Raw genomic sequence first — 15,139 nt, forward strand, 5'->3', positions numbered from 1 at the left:
ATGACTTCAGCATAAGAACTGTATATTTTGCTGTATTTGAACTAGATTTACTCCCTGATGGCTGATGCTGCGCGCTCTGTTCCCTACATATGTACGTAGGCGCTAGGGGAGTCCTTGAACTGCTTAGATTATAGATTTTGGGGGGTAAGAATCTTGGTATTTTGCACAGCTGAGCGTACGAACCTCAGAGTACCTTCAACATGTACACCCTTGTCTCACTGCCGGGGTTGGGTGAGCATTAGCTATTTTTTGCGTGGGGGACCTTTGTGCCCTACCTGGACTCCCCATGAAACAGCCCAGGTAGAACCTGAAGCTCCTGAGACCTTGGTGGTCCGGTGCCGGATCCATCCCAGCCTAGACAAGGTAGACACCTACCTCCAACACAGCTCTTTTTTCACTATGTATGAAACACCTTTTAGCAAACATCCCGGTTTTGCTTACTATCCTGTAAGGTGGGTGTCTTGCAGTGTTTATGTAAAGTCCTGATTTCCTGGCTTAAAGAAAGACACGAGCCTCTGGAGTAATATTCCAAGACCAGGCAAAAGGCAGCAAAAAGCCAAGGAGATATTCAGGCCTGCTGCTGATACGTCCCTTAGTTTGGAAAAGCTCAGAAACCTTATTCCTTACTCCCCGACGTGGAATATCGTGACCTGGAAAACGCAGCCTGCATCTGGGATTAGGTCCTTTTGCAGCGCATGGGTCCAAGTTTAATCTCTCACCAGTATCGCAGTGCTGCATCCTGCTCCTCCCTGGCACCGCTGGGACCACCGGCCCTCGGCTTCTTTCCAGCTGATTTGCCACCTGAAGCCATCACTCACTCCAGGATTTAAATCTTCTCCGGCACGGAGCAAACCCTGGGTGAATCGCTTTGCTGATGAGGATTTGAAATCTTTCTTTCCTCCCCCCTTCTTCTGCACTTTGAGATGTTTAATTGAGATGCAGCAGTACAGTCCAGTAAGGTGGTTCGTAATGGCTTTAGAAAAGGGAATTATTGATTGTTGGTTCCACACCTCGCAGCGTGGGGCTCAGCTCACCGTGTGCCGTGGATTTTAAACCACCCGGGAGCGCGGGGTGGGATGCAGTTGGATTCTGGTTTGTTAAAAAAAAAAAAAAAAGAACAAAAAAAATTGTTGTATTTTCCCCCTTTCTTCAGTGGCTGCCCACACGCTTGTGATTCAAGGGATTTTTCACCAAGATTTTTACTGCAGAGTGTTTCTTTGATCACGTCTCGCACGGATTACTGTCATTTGTTTTCAGGCCTCTCCTTCCAGCCTGTACTTTAGATGCAATGTGAGGTCAAAAGGCAGCTTCCTCCGTCCTGCGTTTGATCAGCAAAGTGGCTGCGTGATTGCTTTCCATTCCTACCCTTATTTATCTCTAAAAGAGCAATCCGAAAAGGCAGGGTTTATGTATGTGTATTTAAAGCTTTCAGAGGAGCAAGAGCCCAGCAGACAGCAGGGAAACCCCTGCCTGCCCCACGCCTGCTGCCCAGGAGCCTTAACCAGCCTCGGAGCATCTCGGAGGGGAACACCACCCATCACAGCTCCTGGGGGGGATGTCTCCTCGCTCTGGGGGATAAACCCTGTCCTTAGAAACCCGAGAGCAATCCTAAACTGGAGGAAACCCCATCATTCACCCTGCAGCTCCTCAGGGCACAGGCTTGCCCCCCACCCCAGGTTTGGGGAGAACTTGTGTGGGGAAGGACGGGTGAACACCCAACACGCACAAGCTCTGCTGGGATAGAGCAGGACGGTTGCAGCCCTTCAAGAAATCTATTCCTTGAGGAATCAAACAGCAGCCCGCATTGGAGAGACTCACCGGCTGCTCCCGTATCTCCCCGTCGGAGCCGGGCAGCATCGGGCAACCCGCCGCCCTCCAGCGATGCCTTTGCTTCTCCAAATGCTTCAGGTCACAATTTCATCTGGTCCAGGACATTTTGTACCCAGCAGCGAAATGCAGCGGGAAGCGCTGCGTGATGCTCTCCTGATTGTATTAACTGGACATAAACTGCTGCCTTTCAACCTGCTGCTGCGTGACCGGCAGAAAATAGGAACAGAGGCCACGGGGGACCTCCTGGAGCCACTTGATCTCATGCTCGCATTCTGAAATAAAGCCGTGTCAGCACCAGATTCATCCTGCTGATGGTCTGAAATGCCCTTGGTGCGAGTGGTTTGCAAGGAGATGCCTGGAGGTCCGCAGCGATGGGAAACAACACACGGGTGCTGCTGAGGCAGGCGCGCATGCTGGCTCTGGAGGGGGAGCGAGTAATGAGGATATATTGAGAGGGTTTGATTTACCCATTGCACAGAGGTACGTGATTGGGGTGCTGGATATTTTGCAAGCTAATTCCAACACAAACACGTAGACACGCACCCGCTCCTCCCCACCACGCTGCTGGAGGGATGGAAACCCCCCTAAGCAGAATGACCCCCAACACCCACTGCAATCATTTTGAACGCCATCTCAGAAGATGTGGGAACCAGAGCCCCAAAGGCTCGCCAGAAATCTGCCTCTTACAACGGGCACCTGGGCTCCATCCCGAGAGCGCACGTCCCCATCGACCGAGCCCCAGGCAAAGCCTTACAGCAGACAGCCCTGCGCGGGGTTGGATTACACTACCCCAGATATGCAGAACTGAGAGATTTCAGCCTAATTTTGAGACATTGACCCTCACCACACCTACCCAAAGCGAGCAGCCCTCCACCGTCCTCTTCCAGAGAGGCAATTGCGTTTTTGCTCAGCGGCTTGGCGTAACGCCGGGGCGTTTCAGCCAGCTGCGACGTTTACAGCAAAATAAAATGTAAATCACTTCCCACATGTTACCCAGCGTGACCAGCAGCATCCAGACTGCATCGTCCTTTGGACAGGACAAGACTGCGGATGTAATTGCAGTTACTCTTTGCTGGAGAGTGATGCATTTTCATGGTAGATTTAATTTTACTCTCTAGTATTTAATTTTTTTCTTTTCCTTAGCTTACATAGAAAAACAGTCCTGCAGGGCATGAGGGAGGACAGACTGGCAAGGCAAAGCATCTTCTTCCCTGCTGCAGTTCCACGAGAAGAGGAGGTTAATTAGCAAGCTGCAATCAGTGCCTGGGAGAAATCAGCACCCGCAGCGCCCGAGTACCTTTTCATGCCCTTTTTACAGAGTGCTGTGGGAGGGAGAGGGGCGATCTCGGGGTGCATGCAGCTCAGTAAGCCCATTTAAGTCCATGACTTAAAACCACCTAAACTGCAGAATGACTTTTTTTCCCCATTCAATACTCAACCATCGGGCGTAAACTGACTTAAAGCTAAATGTTGAGCATAGCTAAATTGTTTACAAATAACACGCTACGTCTGTGCCACCAAAATTTCCTCCATCCATAATAATTTTCAGAGGCAAAGCTCATCAGACATGTCTGATACGTGTGTTAATAACTCGCGCTGGTGCACACTGACAGGCTGAATTACTGATTTTCCCTAATTCATTTCTTCTGTCTCAAAACACAGCCTCCTCTATCTAATGCGAATTGATCTTTTCACCCAATCTATTTGACAGATCTACAATTTAGTATTCAGTTAACGTTTCAAGAATAAAACCAGTTCGTGACGCAGACACCAGCCCCTAGCACGAACTTTAGATGTCCACGTTGGCCTGACATCCCTCTGCAAGCCAAAGAGAAGACCCTCAGAGCAAGCTGCTACCTCTGCTCTTAATGCCGCAAATAAAACGAGCGCAAGAACTGCAGAGATTATCAGGGAAAAGAAACAACGCGCACTGGTCGGGAATGTGTTATGGGTGTCTAAGAGGTAGCAGGATGGGCACAGCCCTGGGAAGGATGGATCCCACTGCGGGCAGCAGCGCGGAGTGGATCGCCTCCTGAGGGATCTGCCAGCCCTGGCTTTCTGGGACTCTGCCGCTAAAGCCTAACTTCTATTTAATGAAATATTTTCAAGTGAAAGGCCTTAAATGGTAAACAGCGACCAAGAGGGATCTCAAACACCACTGGCCGGGCTGGGTTTGCAGAACCCGGCTTCGCCCCACGTCTGCCGACGACCCGGCCGTAGCGCGGGAGCCCTTGGGGTGCAGCGGCAACGCATCTGCATCTGCTCCGCTGCAGGAGGCAGCTCCCAGCCTCATCCCAATTAATCGTCTCCTAATGACTTTCTGAACCGGGAGGATTTCCTTAATTATACCATGCATTAGATTTTAATCAAGAAATCAATCTTCCACGCCACCCAAAACCCGAGGGTATGGCGCGTTGGGTGAAGAGGAGCCCGGGGCTTCCCTCGCGTTGCACCGAGGAGGTCCCTGCGATGCCACCGGCCATCCCCACGTGCCGCACGGCCGAGCAAAGCCCGAGGACTCCCCGGTCACGGCCCCGGGGGAACGATGGCATTGCCATCGGTGCCGTTGTGTAACTCTCGCTTTGCCGGCGTAGGACTCCGGTGCCATCCCTGGAGCGTGACCTGCCAACGGTCCCCGGCTGAAGCCATCGCTATCCAGCGATATAATAAAATCGGTGGCTGGGGCCGCGGGGCAGGTCACGCGCAGCCCGTGTTACGCAGGGAGAGGGACCGATGCCTGTTTGCCGGGGTGCAAACGCAGCGGAGCTCGGCAAGGAGAGGGGTTGGCTTTGTGCTCGATGGCGTGCCCGCTCGTCCTGCCGCAGGGACGTCAAAGCAACCGCAACAGCCGTCGGAAAGGCTCCCCGCTCACAAACACGCAGTGATGAACGTACAGGGATGCTCCGCGGAGCGAAACAGCAACGGTCTGCAGAATATTAATAGTTTGCTGCCACCCCACAAAAATGATGCTCCGCTCTTTCGGTAATGCAATCGGCTGCTGGCGGATGCTCTCGCTCGGCCGCGGCCGTGCCCTGCGGCTTTTGGCAAGCCCGGTAGCTTCGCCTCCTCTCCCCCGGCTACGGCGAAGCCGGTGCTGCTCAACCCGCTCTCAGGCACGGATCGGGAGCAGACCTGGGCACCCGCAAATCCCCGCAGGGCCCCGGTGATTTATTTCTTTAACAGGGAGCAGCAGCAGTCGGTTATAAGCGGAATCTGGAAGCGGTGCGTGCTGGCGCAGGGCTTGTTGCCCAGTCTAGCTGGAAATGATTTAATTAAGATCCCTGCACAGCCCAGTGCCTGTGCCCCAGCTGAGCTGAGCACTGACATCCGTATATTTTTTCTGACGCAGGATGCCAGGCAACGCGCAGCCCTCGTGTGCCGGCTTACCGCCTTTGTGCCGAGCTGGATGCGGCGGGGAGAGGATTTGCATTTTTTCGGCGGGCGGCTGCGACGAAGCCTCTCGCGGCTTCACCTTCTCCCGTCTCACTCCGAGACCGACGCAGCCCCGTGCGCACCTCCTGCCTCCGCAAACCTTGTGAAAATAAATATAAATCCTGGCGTTGCTGTGAACTGCTCTTAGCGTCAAACGCCGTGCAAGGTTGCTGCAATCCAAAGGAAAGAATATGTCTAATTAAATAATTAGCCTCGCTGGTTTTGTTCCAGTTTACAGGATGCTGAGAGGCCAGTAGCAGCAAAGGATTTATCTTAAAGGATGCCAAGCGCCCTGGTCAGACAAGAAACCTCCTGTTGGGAGCGGAGGACGGGTTGATGGTCGTTACCGGCCTGATCCAAACCCCCGTGGCACGCGGCAGTGATGGCAAGTTTAAGGAGGTGCAGCCACCGTGGCGTCTCCAAGTTTGGGTTATTTTGGTGAAGGAGCCTTCATTTCTCCCCTTGCCCACAGGCAGAGGGGAGCGCGTCCCCCCTCCTGCAACACCCATATCGTAGAGAAGACCCTGATTTGAGCTGCATTCACCCCCAGCCCTGTAGTGCCGGAGGAATTTTTTCACGAGCAGCTGCAAAGACCCAGCAACTTAAAAAAAATACAAGTTCCTGCCGTTTTCACTGCCAGATTTGCTGGGCTGGGCGCAGACGGCTGCTGGCCTGGCTCTCCCTGCACCCCATGAAATTCTCCCCCCTTGCTGTAAGGCAGCATCGGTGATGGGAGAGGAAAATAGAAAGGTTTTTTTCTCTCTGTTTATAGAAAGGGTTTTTTTTTTCACTAATGAAATGCAAATAGAGGAAGCAAAGATGTGACGCAGCAAAATGATTTAAGAAAGAATATTATGGTAAAGGAAGGGAGGGAGACGGGGCTGAGCTCTGAGCTCACCTGTGCCGGCGCAAAGTGCAGAACAGCTCGGCTGAAACCCAGCAGGCTGCTTTGGCTTTAAATTGAGGTGACAACCAAAACATTTTGGTGCATGTCTTTCCTCTCAAGAGCCCTGCTGTGCCTTTGCCGGCCATCGAAATCCTGCCTGAGCTGGGGCTGCTCCGGCACCACGTCCTTTCTCCCATCTTTTGCCTGCTCAGATGATGGGGACGGGGTTTTGAGTACCTGCTGCCTTTACGAGGAGCTAAAAATAAAAAACATCTGCTAAAAATAATGAATGATCAGGGAAAAAAAATGCTAAACCCCAGAGATCTCCCTGGACTCTGAGGATTAATTTTAATTTCCCTTTAATCTGGACAAAAACCAGTGACATCACTGCTGGAGGGTATGGCTCAGCCCCGGGGACCGGAGCAGGAGTTTGTGCTTCCCTGCCCATCCCACCTGGCAGCATCCCGAGACCCCCGCTCGCTCCCGGCACGGCTAAACCCCGGCACCGAGCTTTTGGGTGCGTTCCAGAGAAAAATGGGCACGCTGCAAGGAGGAGGCCACAGGGCTTCAGTTGCTCCCGCAAGAGACGTGGCTTAAAAACCCTGTGGCTGCAGCTCCCGGCGGTGCCTTCCCCAGCTCAGCGCTTGCCGCGGTGTGGATTAGGGAGTGAGGCTTTGTGCTGCTGTGTGTGCCTGGGTATGGCCAGTTTTTGGGGTGCTCTGACCCCGTATCACGCTATGGCCTCGGGTAAGGGAAGGAAAAGGGGCTAGAAGTCCCAGGTTACAGACTGGACTTATTAAAAATAAGATTTACCAATATTCTTTACTGTTAGAGGGGAAAAAAACCACCGATCAGAGCAAGCTACTTAGTTTGCAATCTTCCAAAGAGACAAAAAAATTAATTCCTGAAGACATATCTGAAGGTGCAAAGGATGCTACGTACCCGAAAGCCTGGGCTCCGTGAGCACCGCAGCCACCGCCTGCCCCGTCTGACCCCACATCGCGTGGGGCAGCCAGCCCGGCACACAGCCACGCTCTCCAAATCCTTGGGAAACCTTTTCCTGGCTTTATCCGAGGGATAAAACACCGATAACAGGAGAAGAGGAATGCGGGCTGGGCTCTCCCTGCAGTTCCTCACTCCCAGCTACCCATCCGTATGGATAATGGGGATGGTTAAGCATCATTAAATAGACACATTGCTCCCAGCTTACCTACTGCATTCAGATATATGCAAATATATGCATGCAACAATTTACATACAGAGCTCGCCTGGGACCTTGCTTCGGTGCCGGGAGGAAAACTCCCTTAATTCCCAGGACAAGCCCAGGGCTCGGTGCCCCCCATGCGGCAGCTAAATTTGGGGGGGGGGTCTTGGGGCTGGATGGGCTCAGAGGAGGGAGGCAGGAGGACGTGCTTTGGGACTCCTTCTGCAGCAAGGTCTCAGCCTCAGAAATATTTGAAATGCTGAGAGCCCATGAATAGATAGAAGAGCTCATAGTCCGAGGTGTGATTTATATGCAACAACACATAAACACCTGAAACGGGGTCTTTAAAAATGCCTCAGACTTCACTATAATGCTGCTACTGTGGAGCCGCAGCAGCTCCTCGTGGAGCCAACGCGCGTTTCCGGAGCCCAACGCTGCTTGGGAGGGGAAAAAATGAAGAAAAAATCAAATCTAAGCAATTCCTTACAAGCCGCTCCAAATATGTTTTCAATTCAAGAGTGACCAGAGAGGTAAGTAAATATTTTTCTGGAAAGGAAATGACATTGTGTTTACACCTAATGCTGTTTGCTGAAGCACTGCCCACAGTCGAGCTCCAGCCTGCTTAATATTTACCCAGCTGGAGGAGATGCTCAGCGGTGTTTGGCCCTGCTGGGCATGATATAGGTGAAGAATTCAGCGTTTATACATATAGGAAGCCCTGCGGTTTCACGAGCTGCGATGCACAAGACCCGGTGTCTGTTTGCTGGGCCGTGTTTTTTTGCGAAGCCGCGAGCCTCGGACAAGGGGCTGCTGTTGGGCCGGGGCTGCGCGGCCACTTGGCAAGGGCAAGGTAGATAAAAAGCAAATATTTAAGTCAGGAGGGCCCAACCTGCTGCCCGCCGGGGTCTAGCATTGGTCTGCAAAGCTCTTCCCATCACAGGGAGCTTTGCTCTGCGCGTTGGGAAGATCTCCCGTGGTTTTTTTTCAGACTCGCTGCTCCAAATGCTTGAAGGCGACTGACCCAAAAAAACCTGTTTGCTGTTCCTGCAAAGACCTTCTTGCCACCCTCCCGTGCCAGACAGAGGGATGCTGGAGGGACTCGGGTGCCACACGTCGTGTCCCCGCTCTGGTGCCGCCCTTCCCCCAAAGCGAAGGGGAGAGACCTGTGGGAATGAGCTACAGAACGCCTTCCCTGGGGAAAGCTCTAGCTGTACAGCGAGTTTAACGGCTGGTTCATCCTCAAGAGCCCACTTAAAACCTGTGCTTTTTGCTCCCTGGAAAGGGCACTGCCTATGTGGGGTGCCTGCATCACGAAGCAGAGCTAACCCAGGCTGGGACTCGCGTCTCCCGTAGAAACAAATTTATGAGACCCTGAAAACGGTGGCCAAAACCTAAATATTTGTCTTGGGCACGGACAGCACAAAGGCACTCACTGCCACGTTGCCAATTTGGGTAACGGGTCGCCGAAGCGCTAACGAAGGTGCCTCTGCGATGCCTTTGCTCATCAGCCTGGAAACGAGCACAAAGTTCTCCCCTCCCCGGCTCCTGGGTGCTGAAAGCTGCTATAGGTCAGGCTTAAGCTCCGTAGACTTTGGCGAGAGTTTGTGCGATGAAATCCCCTCCAACGTCTTGGGAAACACAGGTCTGAGCTTTGCTTTCTGTTAATCATTGATGAGCGGGGTGGTTTTGCCAGGCGACGCAGCGGGAGCAGCTGGGGGACACGGCCGGGCTCTCCGTGCCGCCAGGACCTGCTCCAAATCTCCCCACCGAGCCCTTAATCAGCTTTCACCTGGGATTAGTTCAAACATTCCCAGCCTCTGGTTCAAATTAGCTTTTCTTGCTTGTGGGCAACTAAACCAAAACAAGCCCTCTCTCCATCAGCCAGCGTCTCCAACGAGGGGTTTGGTTTTTTTTTCCTAAGACTTGAACCTTGCCCGGTTCCCAGACTTTTTTGGTTGAGAAACCAGGACACAGGATGCACACGCGGATGTTCAGAGCCGGCTTGTGATGGGGACCAACGGCTGCGCTCCTGTAAACCCAACCCAAGCAAAGCCCGGCCTGGTGCAAGCCAGCTACAGAGAGCACAACCCAGCCCAGTTCGGGCTGAACAGTCTAGCGTTTGGGGGAAATTCAGGTTTTGCACAAGGGATTTCATTCAGAAGCTCGTGCGGGGACGGGAGGCACCGTGCAGACACCTCCTGCACGAGCTGGGTCCGTCCTGTCCGCGCTGAGCTCCTCTTCTGTGGCTGACAGCAAACGGAGCCAAAGAAACTCTCTTGTGTATCTGAGGGTGTTGGGACCTGGGAAGGAATTGAGGAGGGGAAACAACAGCCCCTTCTGTAGGACAGGGAGCCCCAAAGAGCTGCCAAAACCCCACGGAGCAAATCAACAGCCCCCCGACTTCCACAGGCGTCCATCAGGAAGAGCTGGGTTGGGAAGGGACGTGCTACCGGTCACATCCAGAAACGCCGGGTATGACGCGGCTACAATTAAATAAAGGACGTTATTACTGCCTTGCTAATGGCTCAGGGCGCCGGCAGCGATGCTGTCCGGCTGCCGGCAGCTCCCAGCTCGTGGCAGCTCGTCCCCGCCAGGCATCAGTGTTTAAAAGATTAAATTCACCTTCACAAGCCTGCAAACAGGATCCACGTTAACAATCCCCCATCGCAGCCGCGGTGACAACCTCCTCCTGTGGCCCTAATAACCAGGAGCGCAGAGCCACAGCAGCTCAATAAACAGCTCAAATATTACATTAAGAAAGAAATCTGACCTCAAATTAAAGACAACAGAGCCTCATCCCTTCAGCCAGTTCATTTCCTCCCCTATAAAACCTGCTCCCATTTGGATCCTTCCCACTGATCTGCCCCAACACCCATCCCGGGGAGACGAGCTTGAGCAGCAAAGCCTGGCCAGGATTTCAGCAGCACCAACACTCTAGATAAAGCTCCCTCCCAGCAAAAATATATCATGGTTTCTCCAGAAACCAGTAAATCCTGGGGGCCAGGGAAGGCCCTTGAGATGGGCACAGCTGATACCTCACTGGTGGCATCTCAGTCGTGGGCTGCCGGTGCTTCGTTACCCTGTGCTGCGGCTTTATCTCATCAGCAGAAATCTGGGTGTTGATGAGCTGCCACGTGGGAGGTAAAGGCCCCTTGGCCGGCAGTTAGAAATTTATATTGACTTGATGAGGGCTTCATTTTTGTGCCCTCTGAACGTGAGTTTTGGTTGCGCTCCTGTTCTGCGCCAGGAAGGCTCCGGCGCTTCCCCCGGGGCACCCCGGTTCGTGCGGCATCTGCGCCGCGGCCACGTCGCCTCCGGGCTGGGAACTCCCCGCGCAAAAAAAGTCACTGTGAGGTAAGGATGGAGCAAACCCCCCATTTTGACAGGCGAGACACATCTGCTAGCGAAGAGACTTGGCGATGACGGGAAACCTGCGTCAGAGGCTGAATCCTCCAACGTTTCAGCTCCTCCGACACCGAGGCTCAGCTAGGAGAGGCCCTTGATTTCTGCCCTGAAACTTTCATAAAAATAGCACAATTATGGGAAAATCCTTGTCCAAGTGGAAAAGAAAACACCAGTCTGGGCTTCACAAGGAAGCAGAGCTATATAAAAGCGCGCTCCTATAGCCTTCTGTTATTGTTGTAAAGCATCCAAAAACTCGCACAGAAACCCTTTACCGAGGGGCACGTTTCCACGGGGTGAGGTCGGACCCCTGCTAAAGTATTTTATTATTTTTTCCCCAGCTTTTTACTTCACCTAATCAGAAGTTTCCGTACGTGGCGAACAAAACGTCTGCAGAAACGTCCTCTGCGGCGCTGTGCGGGGCAGCCCCTGCCGGGAGCCAGCTGCTCGATCCCGAGCCATAAATAACAGGGCAGGCTGGAAAATCTCCATGTGTTTTTTCACAGGAGGCGAGTCGGTGATGTCCGTCGTTCCTGCCCATCTGTCCTTGCAGCAGCATTTCCCCAAGCCCCCCGGCGCCTGCCTTTGCAGGGATGATCCCTCCCTTACAAACGATTGACAGAGGTCTCTCCTGGCAAGATTTAATGTATAATTAATGTAGGTGGCCACCTCCTGCATGGCCCGGACAAAGTTTGTGCCCAGAACCCCCCAAAAAAGCACCGAGAGGCCGAGGAAACCTGCCCGGCCGCGGGGCTCGCTGGGGGCTCGGTGGCTTTTCGGGGCCACGTGGAGAGGGGTGGCACCGGGGCTCTGCTATTTCAGCTGTGTCCCCCCCCAGGGACCCCTCTCTGCAGCCAGGGCAGGCACCCACGGGGTGACATCTCCTTTGCGCCCAGCCCGTGTCCGTGGGATGTTTCTCAGCCAGCGACAGAGAACGGCCTCAACACTATTTATACCTCGACTGGAGCCGGGTAAAAATAACCCTGGTGTGTTTGGCAGCCTGAAAGTGCTACTGTAAATCCTCTCTGTCAGCAAGAAAATCCCCCAGCTCGGGCCGGAGCCGTTGTCCCCGTGGGAGAGATGGTGTGGGGGAAGCCCAGGGGCATCCGTGGGGCTGAACCCCGAGAGATTTCACCTGGGAGAGGACAAAAGGGATGAGGCGAACCGACGGAGAAGCGACCGGCAGCATCCCTCCCCAGCTTGTGTCCCATAAGGAGGGCCAAAGAGCAGAGCAGGAGTGTCAAATTGCTCTCGAACCAGGATTAAAGGCCACCGGTGCTGCTCTATTTATAGCTTCGTGATCATCATTTGAAAAAAAAAACCTCATTGTGACCGGTGGGATCTGAGAGGAGCTCTGGGAGCTGCCCCACGCTCAGCCCCATTGCTCTTTAGAGCCCGTCCTCCGGTAAAGGTCGTGGTGGCTCCCGCGGCACCGTCACCTCGCCGAGCAGCACCTTTATGGGGACCGAGGAGGGGGTTTCATGCACCAGCATCCCTCCATCCCTCCATCCCTCCATCCCTCCCTCCATCCCTCCCTCCCCGCCGCGCTCTCCTGCTGCGGAGCTGTGGGCCAAGTTTGCAGCAGCGAAGCTGCAGCCGCTCACCAGAACCCACGTCTGCTGCTGTCTGAGTCAGCTTATCTGCACTCGGCTATTAATAGATTGCTTTGGCTTGCTCGCGCTCTAATTGCAGTTTAATAATACATCTAATGGAAGCCGGTGAGAGCGCTGCCCCGTATCGCAAATAGAGCGGCTCTTCCCTGCGACTCCTCTCCTCGCCCCGGCTGGGAATCGCCCCGGGAGCGGGGAAGATCCCGGCCCTGCGACGGCAGCCGGGGACCCCCACTGCCTCCCGGCCGAAGGGTTTGCTCCGCTCCTTCGGTGTAAGCGCAGCCCTCGGCCGTGTCGCGGTTCTGGCGCTTTTCCCACTTTCATCCTAACGGAGCCAAAGGGCTGACGTGGGGTCGGAGGTTTTTCCCGGGACCGTTACTGAGAGAGACCCTCGAGTCATCCCTCCTGCTCTTACTCGGATGCTCGGGATGGGAAATACTGAGCAAGACCTTTTTTCCTGGGGGGGGGGAATTTCCCTGTAGGGCTTACGCCCGAGCTGGCGAGGTGCCACGGCCGATGCACATGATTTGGCTGGTTAATAAGAAACGCTCCCACGGGTGAGAAGCAGCCAGCGGCTGCCACATCAGCCGGTTCCCTTCCCACCCCGCCGGGGATTTCTGCTGCCCAGGCCGCTCAGGATCGCACCCTCCCTCCCCAGCAGCCCATTTCAGAGGAAAGGCGGGGAAACAAAACAGAAATATTTTTATTTTCCTCTCCAAATCACATAGAAGAATTAGTCAATAAGAAGGGCCGGAGCCCCGGTCCCTCCCTGGCTGTTTCGGGCTCCGAGCCCGGCGTTCCCCGCTATACTTCGAGGCACGGGGAACGCAAGCGGGAGGCACCAGTGCTGCCGTCGCAGGCACCGTGTCCTCACTCCATTGGGAACGGCTGACTACGGTGGGAACCGAATTCCTCTTCTTGCGCGCACACGCACGGCCACAGGACACGGGCGCTCGGTGAGCTGCCCTTTTAATGGAGTAATCGCTTGTCTTGACAACACAAGATGGAAATGGGGTTAAAGCCTTTGGGCTTTTTGAGTGACCCAGCAGCGGCCGTTCATGTACGGCAGCTTCAGGGGTTTGTAGGAACGAGCCCAGCGACGGCGCAGCGGCAAGGAGCCGCCCCGCACGGGACCACGCTCATCTCCAGGCACCGCGGCGTGCCCGAAGGACCGGTCTCGGGCATTTTTTGGAGATGTCATCATGCCCGATGCCTGCCCTGCGCAGGGCGGAGGCAGCGCCTGTCTCATCCTCCCGTCTCTTACAGATGCCACTGGCAGCCGCCGGAGCACACGCCCAGCACGTCACACGCAGGCGCGGGGCCAACAACGGGAAATTAAGGTTTTGGTGAAACCAAGAACTCGAATTCTCTTGAGCCCGTTGGGCAAGCAATTAATTTTATCGACTGTTCCATCAGCTGTACCCGTTTGCCCATGCTATGGGCAAGCATGGGACATGGGCTCGCAGTCGCATCTTCCTTGGCTCCTTACCCGCCTCCCACGAATCCCCCCGGCTCCTCTTTGTCCCTGATCTTTCAGGTGCAGTTTTTCTTGCTGTGGCCTGAGCTACACTTTTGAGTTCAGGGCATTTAGCAGCTGGCACGGTCAGGTCCCCTCCAAAGAGGGTTAAGTTGCTTTTTCAGACACATGGGGAATTAAGGGCGCTTGGCCGGCATACGGCGGCACGGTGAACTGCCGGGCACTGGCACAGGGCACAGGGACAGGTCCCAGCCGTCTTCAGCCGTGGGATGAAGAGGGATTGCATCAGCTTAGCCAAAACGACCTCAAATAAAGCACTGCTTTCAATTTGACCGCAGTTTCAAATGGATTTTTGAGCTGAAGGCACCAGGAATCGGAAACGTTGTACCCCACTCACCTGGGAGCAGAGAAGCATTTAAATTCTGGCATTTAAGTGAACGCCACCAGATGAGACGAGCACTGGCAGGGTGCAGCTGCAGCTAGCAAAAATGATTCCCAAAAATGTCACAGCCTGTATCTGAGATGGACAAGCTCCCCCCATTATTCAAAGGAATCGCTCTGTATTGCAATATTGAAAGATCACCCTCCCTACGTGCCCTCTTCCCTTCCAAAGCACAAGCTCTGCTTCCCACGCGTGGATTTTCTTTGCCTCAGGACTACTGTGCATCGAACCCAGGAAAACCTCGTTTGATCAACTTCTGAAACGGACGTTTGACTTGCAAATACCCAACCACGCCAGACAGCTTTACCAATGCTTCGGTTTAACTGCGAGTAACAGGTATCTCCTCCACTCACCACAATACAACTTTACAAGACGCGGAGCTACACAGTCAATTCTACCAACAAGCAAAACTTCCAGACCCCAGGGTGCTTTTCTGGCCACTGGAAATTTCTGGACCCATTCTACCATTGTAGGCGCTGCTATGTAACGGTGCTGACAAAACCTTTCATCCATGGGAAATGATTTAACAAGAATTAGGGGCTTTTATTTCACGGGTTTCTTGTTGTTGCTACTTGAAAAATACCTTAAAATCATGTAATTCCTCACAAAACAAAGTCCGTGCTTCCCTCGCTGCTCTGGTTTCGGGAAAGGCACTCGTTTATGGTACGATGGCACGAGGCGGGTCAGCTCTGTCTCCTGGTCCATTAAGGTTTCCCCTTGTACTAAATCCTAGACTTCAGGGACTACGGATCATCTTTTTGCTCTGCCCCATCAGATCTTTGCCGATGACTGCAGTCTCTAAGTGCTGAAGTGATTCAAATGCACACCAGGTGACTGCTCGGGACTGGCAGGTATC

Source organism: Harpia harpyja, chromosome 12, assembly GCF_026419915.1.
Source record: "Harpia harpyja isolate bHarHar1 chromosome 12, bHarHar1 primary haplotype, whole genome shotgun sequence".
Taxonomy (NCBI): Eukaryota; Metazoa; Chordata; class Aves; order Accipitriformes; family Accipitridae; genus Harpia; species Harpia harpyja.